We start from the raw sequence: 16076 nt of genomic DNA, 5'->3' as shown, positions 1-16076 counted from the left end.
AAAAAAAAAAGAAAAATCTAAAAAATAAATAAATAAATAAATAAATACAATAAACATGGTTTTTTTTTTGGTTTTGTAATATGCCATCTTAGCTAAACTGGAATTATAATTCCCAGAATTTCTTCCTCTTTTTTGTTCCAAATTAGTATTGATAATGAGATAAGTTTGCATGATGTGTGTTAAATATACATGAGTTAGTAGTCACTTTCACAGTCTGATGGTCTTTGTATGCAATGCATAATTTTGCGTCTTATACACATTGTCACTAAACTACAGGTCACCTGCTTGGTGTTGTGTAGCAGCCAGTCCCCTCATTGTTTCCTCTTCTACCTGATTTCCTCTTTCAGCTTTTCCAGATGTTCGACTAGGTGCCACTACAACTCCATAAAAATACTCAGTTTTCTTCTGCATGTAACCTGCATCATCAAAGTTGTTCATGAGACACAAACCTGGCATTCAGTTGTGTGTGTGTGTCACTATTTTTCTTATGGGTTCCAATTTTTCCTTGATGTCTCCCAGTTCTTGCCCATTTTGTTTTCTCAAATTCAGCCTTAATAGCATTGTTCAGATAATGCTAGATGCAGAAGCAACATACACTACTTAGTCAGATGCCACAATTGTGCAAGGTTAATTCCTGCAAGATTATTTCTTAATATATGGCACATAGAGTAATTCTACTGCTCAGATACAACCCCAGTTGACACAATTAAACAAGTATATATTCATACAATTGAGCAATTTTTTTCTAGTTTCATTAATCCTAAGAGTCACTCTTTTTGCCTTAAAATGAAAAAATCAGGAAATAAATCTCCCAGAAAACTCAGCACAGCTGCTAGAGAGACTCAGAGCTGCCATGTCAAAATCCAACACTAAACAGAGTGACAGGTAGCTTTCTAAGCAAAATGTTTCAGCACAGAAGTGTGGCAGCTTTTCTTGGATAACAAGCAAGTGCAGCTTTTATTTTCTGCATGTACTTACTTTATAAGCTTAATATTTTAAGTAATAATGACAGTATCACTTCTCTGTCTATAGCCCTCTACGTAGGGACCTTGGAAAAAGAGTCTTTGTATTTGCATCTATATCATCAATCCTGAATTCATGATAGGTTCTCAAAAAGTTAGTTGAATAAATACCCTAGCAGAATGCTTTGAAGGAAAATACACTTCACAAGTGCCACTATTACATGGATCACGTGAGTAGCAGCAGGTTAGAAGCACAATGATTGAAGGTAACAAATGATTCAAAGGAACAGCAAATCTAGTTAAAAAAAAAAAAAGAGGCATGAATAATTTAAAATTCACAAGAGAATCCTCATACAAGGATAAGACAAGAGAGAAGGCAAGGAAGACAGACAGGAAGAGAGAGAAAAAGACAGGTGGATGAAGAGAGAAAGAAGAGGAGAGAACAAGAACTTATTTGAAATACTTTTTAAAAGAATTCCACATGGATAAAGGCTTTACTAATTCCTAATAAACACAGATTTAGTTATCAGTTACAGATATTGTATATTATAGTTTGTTAGAAAAATTGATTAATAGACTAGAATTGAAGTGATCTTAACTCTAATTAGAAAGAAATTTGGCAATAATTAACAAAACCATTTGTTAACCCTTTGAATCAGCAATCCCACTACAAGGAAGTAAACCTGCATATACACTTCTACAAACATCTCCTGCATTAAAATATGCATGAAGTCATTCATCCTGGCATTATTAGTGACAGTAAAATATTAGACACCTAAGTGGGGATAGCTGGACTACTACTTGAATAAATACTGTTGTATCTACACATTGAACTCTATAATATAGCACAAAAAAGAATGAAAAGATGAGGAGATTGAATTCTGGCATGACAGTCTAAGGACCTGCATGGACATAACCCGAGTGGAACTGGTGAAAACTACTAAAATATATAACCAGTCATTTAAAGTCTCTCAAATGGTTCTGCATACAGGATATGAAGAAACATTTATTTGAACAACACCTAGCAAAACTTTAAAAGAACAGAGAGTCTGTGGTGTTTACATCTTACGTTCTCTTATCTTAGTGTGTTGAAAACTTTAATCTTTCCTTTCTGCCCAGCTCCAGTTTGAGGTCTGTACCATTTATCAGGAGGGATGGGACATTAGCATTTCTTATCCTGCAGCAGCTACTTTTTGCAGAGTCTAAGTTCCATGCAACTGGGGATGAGAGTTGAGACATCTCTTTTTCCTCCCGGTCACCACTTATGAGATGGAGACTTTATGTTAGCTCACGGGGGAAATTGTAGTTGAAAGTGTCTACATTAAAAAAGAAGGAATAATTCAAATTAATTAGCTGACATCCCACCTTAGGAAGTTTAAAAACTATCAAACAGAAGCAAGCAGAAGAAAGAAACAGTAAGATTACAATAAATATAGGTGATAGAGAGAACAAAAAATGAAAACCAAAATGAGATGCCACTTCAGATTTACTGGTATGGTCATAGTAATAAAAACAAATTGAAAATAATGTTTTTATGTGGATATGGAAAAATTGAAGCCCTCATGCACTGACAATAGGAATGTAAAATTTTGAAGCTACTTTGCAAATTATTCTCATACATTTCAAAGAGTTAAACACAGAGTTCCCATTGGCCCAGCTATTCCACTTATAAATATATGCCCAAGTAAAATAAAAAAATTCATGCCAAAACGTGTTCATAATATCATTATCTGTAACAATCAGAAGGTAGAAAGAACCCAAAGTTCATAACTGTTAAAATAACTGAATAAAATATGCTACATACAACATAAGCAAAATATGTATACATGCATATAATGGAATATTATTTGGCGATAAAAATAAAGAAGGACTGATACATGGTGCAATATGATAGACTTTGCAATATGCTAATGAAAATAAATTATTTAAAAAATCATGTAAGAATCTATTTGTATGAAATCTTCAGAATTGGCAAATACGTATATACAGCACATAGATTAGTGGTTCCCTAGTGCTGAAGAGGATTGTGGATTAGATGGATATATCTAAAGAGTATGGGATTTCTTTTTGAAGTGGTAAAAATGTTATATAATTAATTGAGGTGATTGTATAAATCTGTGATTATACTAAATTTTTAAATTGTACACTTTAAATTGGATAATTTTAAGGTACATTAACTATATTTCAATGAAGCTGTTACAAAAATAATAAAGCTCTATGAACTGATATGTAGACATTCTCATGCTATTTCATTATTTGAACAAAAAAGCAATATGTATATATATGTATACATATACAATGTGAATATAAGTACATATTTCATATATACACATATATATGTGTACACAAATTGTGTGTGTGTATAGATATATATATATATTTGTTTGTTTGTTTCAGATGGAGTCTCACTCTTTTACCCTTATAGAGACAGGGTTTTGCCATATTGCCCAGGCTGGTCTTGAACTCCTGGGCTCAGGCGATCCATCCGCTTCAGTCTGCAATGGGGTTATATCCTGATAAACCCACTGTAAATGGAAAATATCATAAGTCAAAAATGCATTTAATACGTCTAGCATACTGAACTTCATAGCTTGGTGAACCATACCTTAAACATGTTCAGAACACTTACATTAGCCTATGGTTGGACAAAGTAATATAACTCAAAGCCTATTTTATAATAAAGTTTTAAATATTTTATATAATTTAGTACTTTACATCAAAACTGTAATGATTTTGCACTATGATACAGTAAAAATATCATGTCAAATAATCATAAATCAGAGACCACCTTTATACTGTATTTGATTAAGAAAGAAGAGGAAATACCAATATATCCATTTGTAAAAGCTCAGAAGTATAAAGTAGATATCATGTAAAGCAATTACCTATAGGAGTTGAGTGGTAAGTGTAAGAATAGGAAAAGAAACAAGAGTACCAAGTAAACCATTTTCATAGATTTTAATAATTAATATAATACAAAGAGCAAATATAATAAAATAATTGAAATTGAAACAAGTGACCCTAATATACAACCTCATTGACACCATTACCTCACATAAAGAAAACTAAATAAATTATTCCAAGTTACTTTTTAATACAGTAATCTTATTATCTAACTTCAGTTGGATTTATGCTAAGTTCATAAATGAACTTAAAGTAAAACTGAATGTATTAGTTTTTGTTTCATTTGTTACAGTAAGATTGTAATAATAAATTTAAAAACTACTTCAATATAAGATTGAATATATGAGTTAACATTAATGCATTATTGTTGTTGAGAACCAGTCTGCTGATTGTGAGTTAATAGAATGATGATGTCTATTGGAAAGATAGCCAGTAATAACTGGATTGGATATATATGCTTATAACTTAAAATATTTTCTCAAGGTTATTCCCTGAAAATGTTTGGTATCAATGTCACCACAACTTTTCCAGTAGCAATATGGACATTTAATACATAGTGATTTGTTCTATGCCTTCTCTTCTACACAAAGAAAAGGTCAAATTAAAAAAAAAAAAAAGAAAAAAAGAAAAGAAAGGAGATTTGAGGTCTGGTGCTAAGACAGTGCAAGGTACTGTTGGAATGAGAAAGCCATAAAATGCTGTACAGATACAGAAACAAAAGACATAGATGAAAGGATCTCTCAGAAGTCAAACTTGGGACAACTTGAGCATCACCAGAAAGATTGCAGTTTACTGATTAAAAATAATTCATGAATTCTTAAGGTATTTTATATAGATTTTATAATTTTAGAGCAGTTTTTCATTGACAACATAATTGACTAGAAAGTACACAAAGCTCCCATGTACCACTTGCCCTCCCCTGCAACACAAACCCACATACAAGACCCACCCACCACATCAACAGCCAGCAAGAGTGATACATTTGATACAATGGATACACAGACATCAACACAGTAAGCCTGTAGTATACCTTACCTCAGGGTAGTTTCTTGGTGTTGTATGTTCTATGGGTTTTGACAAATGCATAATAGCATATATCCACTATTACAGTAGGCTAGAGAATAGTTTTACTGTCTTAAAAGCTTCCTGTGTTCCAATTATTGATCCTTTCACTCCTCCACCCAGTCTCAGCCAACACTGATTTTTTTTTTTTTATGTGTCCAAAGTTTTACCTTTTCCAAAATGTGATATAGTCGGAATTATACAATATGTAGCCTTTTCGTATTGGCTTCTCGCACTTAGTAATATGCATTTGCTTCCTCCACGTCTTTTCATGACTTCATTGTTCACTTCTTTTTAGCCCTGAATACTTTCTCATGGCCTGGATATAACATAATTTCTCTTTTTACCCACTGATGGACATCTTGGATTTGGCAATTATTAATAAAAGTGCTATATCCATCCATGTGTAGGTTTTTGTGTGCATACATTTTCAACTTATTTATGTGGGTAAATACCAACGACGTGATTGTTGGATTGTATAGTAAAAGTATATTTATTCATATAGTTTGGCTGTGTCCTCACCCAAATTCCATCTTGAATTGTAGCTCCCACAATCCCCACGTATCATGGGAGGCACCCAGTGGGAAGTGATTGGATCATGGGGGCAGTTCCCCCATGCTGTTCTCATGAGAGTGGATGAGTTCATATAAGATCTGATGGTTTTATAAGCATCTGGCATTTCCCCTGCTTGTACTTCCTCTTCCTGCTGGCATGTGAAGATGGTACCTTGCTTCCTCTTCACCTTCCGCCATGATTGTAAATTTCCTGAGGCCTCCCCGGCAATGCTGAAATGTGGGTCAATTGAAACCCTTTCCTTTATAAATTGCAGTCTTGGGTATTTCTTCATAGCAGTATGAGAATGGACCAATATATTAAGTTTGTAAAAAACTGCCAAAATGTCTTCTAAAGTGGCTATGTCATTCCCGCTAGCAATGAATGAGAGTTCCTGTTGCTCCATATCCTTGCCAGCACTGAGTGTTGTCAGTGTTTTGGATTTTAACCATTCAGAAACAGTCAAATAAGACATATTCTTGGTAGTAGCATGTCAACAATGGATACAGAAGGTCATACAGAGGGAAATAATAGACAGTGGAGACTCCAACAGGGTGGGAGGTGCCACAGGGGTGAGGGTTGAACAATTACTTATTGTGTATAATGTTCACTATTAGGTGATGGTTACAGTAAAATCTCAGACTTCACCACTTTGCAATATATCTATGTAACAAAACCGTACTTGTTTCCCAAAATTTATTTTAAAAACTCTCCTGTTATTTTGATAAGGTCTTTAGAGTAGGCAATGATTTTTGCTGTTATATTTTTGACATTTTTGTGTTTCTTGTTTTTGTTCTTGTGATTTAAACCTAGGTTATTTAATTTTGTGATGGAGGTGGGAGTTGAAGGCGAAGGGTAAAGAGAAACACACACATGCCACTGGTAACATGATATAATAAAATACGTTTCTACTAACCTGTTGATTTTAGTCTTTCAAAAAATATTTTTTTCCTCTTCTTACTATCTATGAACTGTCTCAAACCTCGTTAAGGGTCTGTAAGGTAAATAGGCTCTTTCTTTAGCAGTTTTTCTAGTAGTTCCCTTCTGTGTATTCTCTTTTTAATTTGTATTATTTATAAACAGGTTTGCAATATTTGTCCTCTTTATTCCCAAAACATATTAAATATCTGTTTCTTTTCTTTATAATTATAAATTGATTCATTTCCCAACATTGTAATCAGATTTCAAAACAGTAAAAAATGGGACAACAAAATTTGTTTTCAATTTACCAACTCAAATATTATAGTATACAATGCTAGCCAATTGTTGATGTAATGCACATTTGTACACTTTTTCTTGCCTGTCTTCTATTTCTTCCTCCTGAGAAGACATTTTTCTCTGAGGAAATGATACCTTCCTTTGCTTCATCTGTTTATATGTTTCAGAGATATTGTCAGAGTGTGTAAAATGGACATAAATTAGAGTAATCTACATTTCTTTCCTGTGAATATAATCGTATAAGGATCAATAAAAGCAACCCAAACCAAAACATGTTGAAGAGTTTCCATCTCCAGTGATGTACATATGAGATAACGTTTCATTTTTTTGTTGTTAGGACCCTGTTTTCCTGCTTCCTGTCCATTCTAGTACCTATCAGTTCTACTTAGTCAATGAGAGTCATTTACTGTTACTTTCCTTCAGAGGTTACTGATAGAATAGATGTAAATATACCTTGAGAATTGGATATTCATTTATAGGTTAAATAACAAAGTTCAAGAAAGTTTTTTTCTGTTTGTAATAGCCTTTATGTTAACTGACTTTGCCCTATACCCACACATGAGTTGAATTTTCAGATGTGTCTAATATATTTCCTAAAATGTAAGCTCATTAAAAAGCTTTGTTCTCTACTACTCTTTTTTTTACTGTTATTATGTGACTTGGAGCAAAGTGGCTGAGATATATAGCTTAAATAAAAGGTACATTAGGAAGACAAACATGATTTTTCTGATTTGCACTTAATAGGAATAAATTTGCTATTGCGAAATTTTAGAACTGTAGTAAAATATAATAAAAGTTCCATATGAATTGAACTCTCAGAATTTGTTATAGTTCAATAGTTACAGCCTGGATGATAAATGACTAAAGCATTTTTTAAAAGGACAAAGATAAAGGAAGAACTTAAAAGTGTTAACAAAACAATAAAACATTTTAAAGATTTATTTGGCCAATATTTGTAATTGGACTGAGGAAAAGATCTAAATATATCAAGTAAATGCTGCAACTATTGATTATATTATATATAGCATCTATGAGCATTTATTTTCTAGGTAAAGAAATCTATCATTGAGAATTAAATTTGATACCATCTATTTTTTCTCACAATATTAAATGTAAAACAATATTAGCTGGTATCAAAGGAAAGAATAACTGCGTTGTACATATAATTCTGTGTGTTCTAAATACAATATGCTCATTTAAATAAAAACAAATTCAATGAACTAAATTTTTCTCTGCTGCCGGTAAGTTTTCAATGGTTGCCTCTGGTTCCATCTTCCAGACAAAAAACCAACAAAGAAACCTCAGACTTAATTTGCAGTTTAGACCAAATGGACCTAATAGATATTTGCAGAATATTTCATCTAATGGCTGCAGAATACACATTCTTTTCCTCAGCACACATATCATTCTCAAGGATAGATCATATGTTAGATCACAAAACAAGTCTTAAAACATTCAAAACAACTGAAATAATATCAATCATCTTCTGTGACCTCAATGAAATAAAACTAGAAATTAATAACAACAGGACTTTAGGATGCTAAACAAATTAAAGAATATGCTCCTGAATAACTAGTGGATCAATGAAGAAATTAAGAAGGAAATTGAAAAATTTATTGAAACAAATGATAACGGAAACACAACATACAAAATCTATAGGATACAGCAAAAACAGTACTAAGAGGGAAGTTTATAGCTAAAAGTGCCTACATCATAAAAGGAGAAAAATTTCAAATAAACAATACAACATCTTTTCTAAACAGCAATAGCAAAAAAATCCAAAGACCTGATAGCTTACTATTGAATTCCACTAAATACTAAAGAATTAATACCAACCCTGCTAAATCTGTTCAGAAAAATAGAAGATGAGGAAATTACTTCCAAACTCTTTCTACAAGGTCAGTATTACTCTGATGCCAAAAACAGACAAAGACACATCAAAAAAAGAAACTATAGGCCAGTATCTCTCATGAATATTAATGCAAATATCTTCAACAAAAATACTAGCAAACTGAATTCCCACAGTACATTAGAAAGATCATTCTTCATGACCAAGTGAGATTTAGCCCTGTGATGCAAGAATGGTTCAACATACATAAATTTACCAATGTGATACATCGTATTAACAGAATGAAAGGTAAAAACTGTATGATCAATTCAATTGATGCTGAAAAGTATTTTTAAAAAAATCAACATTTCTTTATTATAAAAACCCTAAAAAATGGGGGTATAGAAGGATCATACCTCAACATACTGAAAATCATATATGATAGACCCTCAGCTAATGTCCTACTGAATGTGGAAAAACCGAAAACCTTTTCTCTAATATCAGGAACACGACAAGGATTCGCACTTTCACCACTATTATTCAACATCATACTGGAAGTCCTACCTAGAGCAATCAGAGAAGAGAATGATATACAGGGAATCAAAATTGTAAAGGAAGAATAAAATTATTCTTTTTTGCATATGATATGATATTATGCTTGGAAAAACCTAAAGATTCAATGAAAAACTGTTAGAACTAATAAATTCAGTAAAGTTGAAGGATTCAAACCAACCCACAGAAATCAGCAGCATTTCCAAATGCCAACAGTGAACAATGTGAAAAAGAAATAAATAGCCACACATAGAATGAAATACCTAGGAATTAACCAAATATATGATTGATCTCTATAATAAAAACTACAAAACAATAATAAAAGAAACTGAAAAGAAACACACAAAAAAATGAAACACTATTTCATGTCTATGGATTGGAAGAATCAATATTGTTAAAATGTTCATACTATCCAAAGCAATCTACAGATTCAATGTAATCCGTATCACAATACCAATGACATTATTCACAAAAGTTGAACAAAAAACAAAGCTGTCCTAAGCAAAACAACAACAACAACAACAACAACAAAAACCAAAGGTGGAGAAATCATATTACTTGATGTTAAGTTATGCTAGAGAGCTATAGTAACCAAAGCAGCATGGTACTGGCATAAAAAAGGACGCCATAGACCAATGGAACAGAGTAGAGAATCCAGAAACAAATACACCCACCAACAGTGAACTCATTTTGGACAAAAGTGTGAAGAACATACACTGGGAAATAGTCTCTTCAATCAGTGTTACCAGGAAAACTGGATATCCATACCCAGAAGAATGAACTTAGACCCCTATCTTTAGCCATATACAAAATTCAACTCATAGTTGACTAAAGACTTATATCTAAGATCTCAAACTGTGAAACTACTGTAAGAAAACAGGAAAATTTCCAGGATATTGGTCTGGGGAAAAAATTCTTGACCAATGTCCCGTTACAACCACAGGCAATCGATTCTACAATGGACAAATGGGATCATATCAAATTGCAAAGCTTCTGCACAGCAAAGGATACAGTTAACAAAGTGAAGAATCAACCCACAGAATGAGAGAAAATATGTGCAAACTATTCATTTTAGAAAAGATTACTAACCAAAATGTTTAAGGATCTCAAACAACTCTATAGAAAAAAAATCTAATAATCCAATGAAAATGGGAAGAATTTTGAATAGGCATATCTCAAAAGAAGATATAAAAATTATAAACATGGGTTTGAAAAGGTGCTCAACATCATTATCAGATAAGTGCAAATCAAAACTACAATGACATATCATCTCACCCTAGTTAAAATGGCTTATATCCAAAAGATAGGCAGTAACAAATGCTGTTAAGGATGTGGAGAATAGGGAACACTCGTACACAGTTGGTGGGAAAGTAATTTGGTACAATCACTACAGAGAACAATTTCAAGGTTCCTCAAAAAGCTAAAAGAGTGCTACCACATGATCCAGCAATCACACTGCTGAGTATATATCCAAAATAAGGAACTCAGTATATGGAAGAGATATCTGCATTCCTATGTTTGTTGCACACCATTTACAGTAGCTAAGAATTGGAAGCAACCTAAATGTTTATCAACAGATGAACTGGTAAAGAAAATGTGACACATGTACACAACGGAGCACCACTCAGCCTTAAGAAAGAATGAGATCCATTTGCTACAACATGAATGGAACTGGAGATCATTGTGTTAAGTGAAAAAAGCCAGGCACAGAAAGACAGACATCACACATGTTCTCACTTATTTATGGGATCTAAAAATAAGTACTCTGTGTGATTTAAACTTCAATTGAGCTCATGTACATAGTAAAAGGATAGTTACCAGAGTCTGAGAAGGGTTGTAGTGGAGTGGGGGTCAGTGGAGGGATGTTTAATGGGTATGAAAAAAACTCAGAAAGTATAAATAAGACCTAGCATCTGATAGCACAACAGGATGACTATAATCATTAATAAGTTAACTGCACATTTTCAAATAACTAAAAGATTGTAATTGGATTGTTTGTAATACAAAGATAAAATGTTTGAGGGGAAGGATATCCATTCTCCAAGTGATTATTTTATGTTGCATCAGTGTATCAAAATGTCTCATGTACTCCATAAATATGTACACCTACTATGTACTGACAAAAATTAAAACTTTAAAAAAAAAACAAAAAAACATAAATCATGAATGAACTCCCATTCACAACAGCTTCAAAGAGAATAAAATACCTAGGAATCCAACTTACAAATGATGTAAAGGACCTCTTCAAGGAGAACTACAAACTACTGCTTAGTGAAATTAAAGAGGACACAAACAAATGGAAGAACATACCATGCTCATGAATAGGAAGAATCAATATCGTGAAAATGGTCATACTGCCCAAGGTAGTTTGTTGATTCAATGCCATCCCCATTAAGCTACCAATGACTTTCTTCACAGAATTGGGAAAAACTGCTTTAAAGTTCATATGGAACCAAAAAAGACCCCACATTGCCAAGACAATCCTAAGCCAAAAGAACAAAGCTGGAGGCATCACGCTACCTGACTTCAAACTGTACTACAAGGCTACAGTAACCAAAACAGCATGGTACCAGTACCAAAACAGAGATAGAGACCAATGGAACAGAACAGAGTCCTCAGAAATAATACTACACATCTACAGCCATCTGATCTTTGACAAACCTGAGAAAAACAAGAAATGGGGAAAGGATTCCCTATTTAATAAATGGTGCTGGGAAAATTGGCTAGCCATAAGTAGAAAGCAGAAACTGGATCCTTTCCTTACTCCTTATACAAAAATTAATTCAAGATGGATTAGAGACTTAAATGTTAGACCTAAAACCATAAAAACTTTAGAAGAAAACATACGTAATACCATTCAGGACACAGGCATGGGCAAAGCCTTCATGTCTAAAACAAAAGCAATGGCAACAAAAGCCAAAATTGACAAATGGGATCTAATGAAACTAAAGAGCTTCTGCACAACAAAAGAAACTACCATCAGAGTGAACAGGCAACCTACAGAATGGGAGAAAATTTTTGCAATGTACTCATCTGACAAAGGGCTAATATCCAGAACCTACAAATAACTCAAACAAATTTACAAGAAAAAAACAACCCCATCAAAAAGTGGGCAAAAATGTCAACAGACATTTCTCAAAAGAAGACATTCACACAGCCAACAGACACACGAAAAAATGCTCATCATCACTGGCCATCAGAGAAATGCAAATCAAAAGCACAATGAGTGTGGATACCATCTCACACCAGTTAGAATGGCAATCATTTAAAAGTCAGGAAACAACAGGTGCTGGAGAGGATGTGGAGAAACAGGAACACTTTTACACTGTTGCTGGGACTGTAAACTAGTTCAACCATTGTGGAAGACAGTGTGGCGATTCCTCAAGGATCTGTAGAAAAGGTAGAAATACCGTTTGACCCAGCCATCCCATTACTGGGTATATACCCAAAGGATCATAAATCATGCTGCTATAAAGACACATGCACACGTGTGTTTATTGCAACACTATTCACAATAGCAAAGACTTGGAATCAACCCAAACATCCATCACTGACAGACTGGATTAAGAAAATGTGGCACATATACACCATGGAATACTATGCAGCCTTAAAAAAGGATGAGTTCATGTCCTTTGTAGGGACTTGGATGCAACTGGAAACCATCATTCTCAGCAAACTATTGCAAGAACAGAAAACCAAACACTGCATGTTCTCACTCATAGGTGGGAATTGAACAATGAGATCACTTGGACACAGGAAGGGGGACATCACACACTGGGGCCTATTGTGGGGAGGGGGAGGGGGAGGGATAGCATTAGGAGATATACCTAGTGTAAATGATGAGTTAATGGGTGCAGCACACCAACATGGCACATATATACATATGTAACAAACCTGCACATTGTTCACATGTACCCTAGAACTTGAAGTATAATATATATATACATATATATGTATATATACTTTCTTGACTTAATGTAAAATACATTGAGAAGATTATCAAAGATGCGTGGATCTAAGCTTTACTGGCATTTTGGTCTAAAGAAATATTCCCCTACCATGGAGGCAAAATTTCTTACAAAAGTTGAAAGTATTATTTGCATCTACAACAAAATGAAAGAGTGACATTTAGCCAAAACAAAAAAAAATAATGTTTTTAATGTGTAAATATTCACATTAGATAAAATTATAGTTGCTTATAAATAATAATAAAATATCTTGTAAGATATGTTCATATATATGGAAGGCAGAGAACTCTAATATGGCCCCTGTGAGTCCATCCCCTAGAGTACCTACCTTTTATGACTCCCTCACCACCTTGAGGGCGAATGTGTGATAGGCTATCATTTTTATAAATAGGAATTTCTCATATTTAATTAAAGTATCATATCAGTTAACTTACTTGAGAGTGGTCTCTAGGTACTAAGATTGATCTCTAGCCACAAGACAAGAAAAAACATTAAGTGTTCACAATTTCAGAGACCTTGGAAGCAGACTTTTGCCTATTTGTACCTCAATGAAGAGAGTCAGTCAACACTTTGATACAGATCTTATGAGAACTGGAACTGAGAACTCATTCACATATGTTGAACTGCTGAAGACAGTCAGCCAACACTTTGATACAGATCTTATAAGAACTGGAACTGAGAACTCATTCACGTGTGTTGAACTGCTGAAGACAGTCAGTCAACACCTTGATACAGATCTTATGAGAACTGGAACTGAGAACTCATTCACGTGTGTTGAACTACTGAGGACAGTCAGCCAACACTGATACAGATCTTATGAGAACTGGAACTGAGAACTCATTCACGTGTGTTGAACTGCTGAAGACAGTCAGTCAACACCTTGATACAGATCTTATGAGAACTGGAACTGAGAACTCATTCACGTGTGTTGAACTGCTGACCCAAAGAAACTCTGAGATAATAAATTTGGGTCCTTTTAAGTTACTAAGTTTGTAGGGATATTTTTGGTTTTGCAGAAACAGAAAACTAGTAGGACATAGCGTGTTTGTGGAAAACAAAAGATAAAATAAACCATTATCTGTACTATAATGTTCTACATTCCTCTTCTTCCCTTCAAACCGACACAAAATATATATGTTTTGTGATATTTAAGAGACGCGGAAATTTTTGGATATTTTTCTAAACTAGAAATTACAGCTTGCTCTTTGAGACGGCTCTCTATTTTAAATAATGTCACAAATTACAAATACTACTTGAATATAAAACATCCTACTTCAATAATATACTTTAAAATATTCAGAAATTTTAGATGTGATGGTATTATTAAGTTCAACAAGTGGTATGTTGTCTTATGTACACAGAAATGTGATAAAATTTTTATAAAAACATAATTTTAGTAGGTATTATATTGATTTGCAATCAACTAGAAAATCATATGCAAAAAGTAAGATAACCATAATGCAATTTCTTATGTTTGATAGTTGAAAAATTTCAACTGCCATTTTATTCTGATGAGTAAGGGACAAGGTTTATGAGTGAATGTACAGCTGCATAGTAGTGCAAGGAAAAGGAAAGGGTTCTAGCTTGATACCAAACGAAGTTATATGATATGAAACTGTGCACTTAATTTGGCAAATGGTAAATACTGATTATAAGTAAATTTTCTCATCTTATACGCCAGTTTAAAAATAACTATTTTTGTTATCTTTTTACTCAGCACTATATGTTTTTCTCAGACTTCTAAATGTCAGTAACCTTTATATATATGTGAAAGTATTTAAATACAGAGAACCACCAAGACAAAGAGGTGTTGTAGAGACAATATCTGGAAGAGACAGAAAGTGTAGATAGGCAGACTATTTTGAGGCCCTCTTTTTCTCTATTTTTTTTTTTTTTCTAAATCTTTTAGAGGCTTCTGAGAAACTGAGAAGTTAATATGATTTTGGTAAATTAATAAGGCTGTTGGGGATAAGAATAGGCATTCAGGGCTTACAAAGGAGAATAATCTCTGTTAAACAAAGCTGATTTTAGAGTGATATACCAAAGAGTCACATCTTAAAATCAACTCAAACCTTGGCTAGACACAGGTAATTTGCGAAACTGTGTGCCCCTTCCATGACTATGTTTAACTGTGTTGTGCAATATTGCAGCCAATAATTGCATGCGGCTATATTACTTTAAATTAATTAAAATAAATGTGTCCATTTTTTAAAACTTAGTTTAAAATACAGCATCTAAGCTAATTGATTACATTTTTTTATTGTCACTAGCCTAGAAATATCAGGTAATTCAAAACAGAGTTCAGTAGTTGGCTTTCATAGCTTGGGCTTACTTTCTATGTCCTCAGGAATTCACAGAAAATCCTGATTATTTTCCCCCAAAGGATGCTGATGTGGCTTCTGTTAAATTACTGTAATCGTAACTACTAGAATAAATCAGTTGTTGCACAAAATATTGTTGCAAGTTCTTACCTAATGCCCCTTGTCTGTTCCAGGATGCCATCCATGGCACCACATGATATTTAGATACTACATCTCCTTAGGATCCTTTGGCTGTGACAGCTCCATCTTCTCTTTTCAGGAGCCTTAGAGTTTAACAGAAAAGGGATTGGATACAGAGTCTAGCTCTGAATCCTTTAAATCTTTGTTGGTGTCACTAAGTTTATACATTTTCTCAGGATATGGCACTGTATTTAATTTTTTAATCCTGATCAAGTATTTGAGGATATTTAAGGGATTTCCACTTGGGCCTCTCTGTCAGTTGGTATATGCTTACTTTAAGTAAAATCCTTTGAGAATTTGTTCCTGCCCTTACTTTATCTGATCAAGGGCCAACCTTTTTCTCACATTTTTTCTAATTAAAGAATACATCAAAAAAGAGTTGATGGTTTAACATTGCTTGGAACATAGTAATTGCAGTAATATCTATTGAATCAGAAAACACCTACTATAAAATATAAAGATACTAAATCTTTTAAAAAATGGTTGTCTATGTTCTGTTTCCATGTCATAATAGACTGTATTGAAGCAT

Source organism: Piliocolobus tephrosceles, chromosome 1, assembly GCF_002776525.5.
Source record: "Piliocolobus tephrosceles isolate RC106 chromosome 1, ASM277652v3, whole genome shotgun sequence".
NCBI lineage: Eukaryota > Metazoa > Chordata > Mammalia > Primates > Cercopithecidae > Piliocolobus > Piliocolobus tephrosceles.
Note: the sequence above shows the minus strand (reverse complement) of the source record.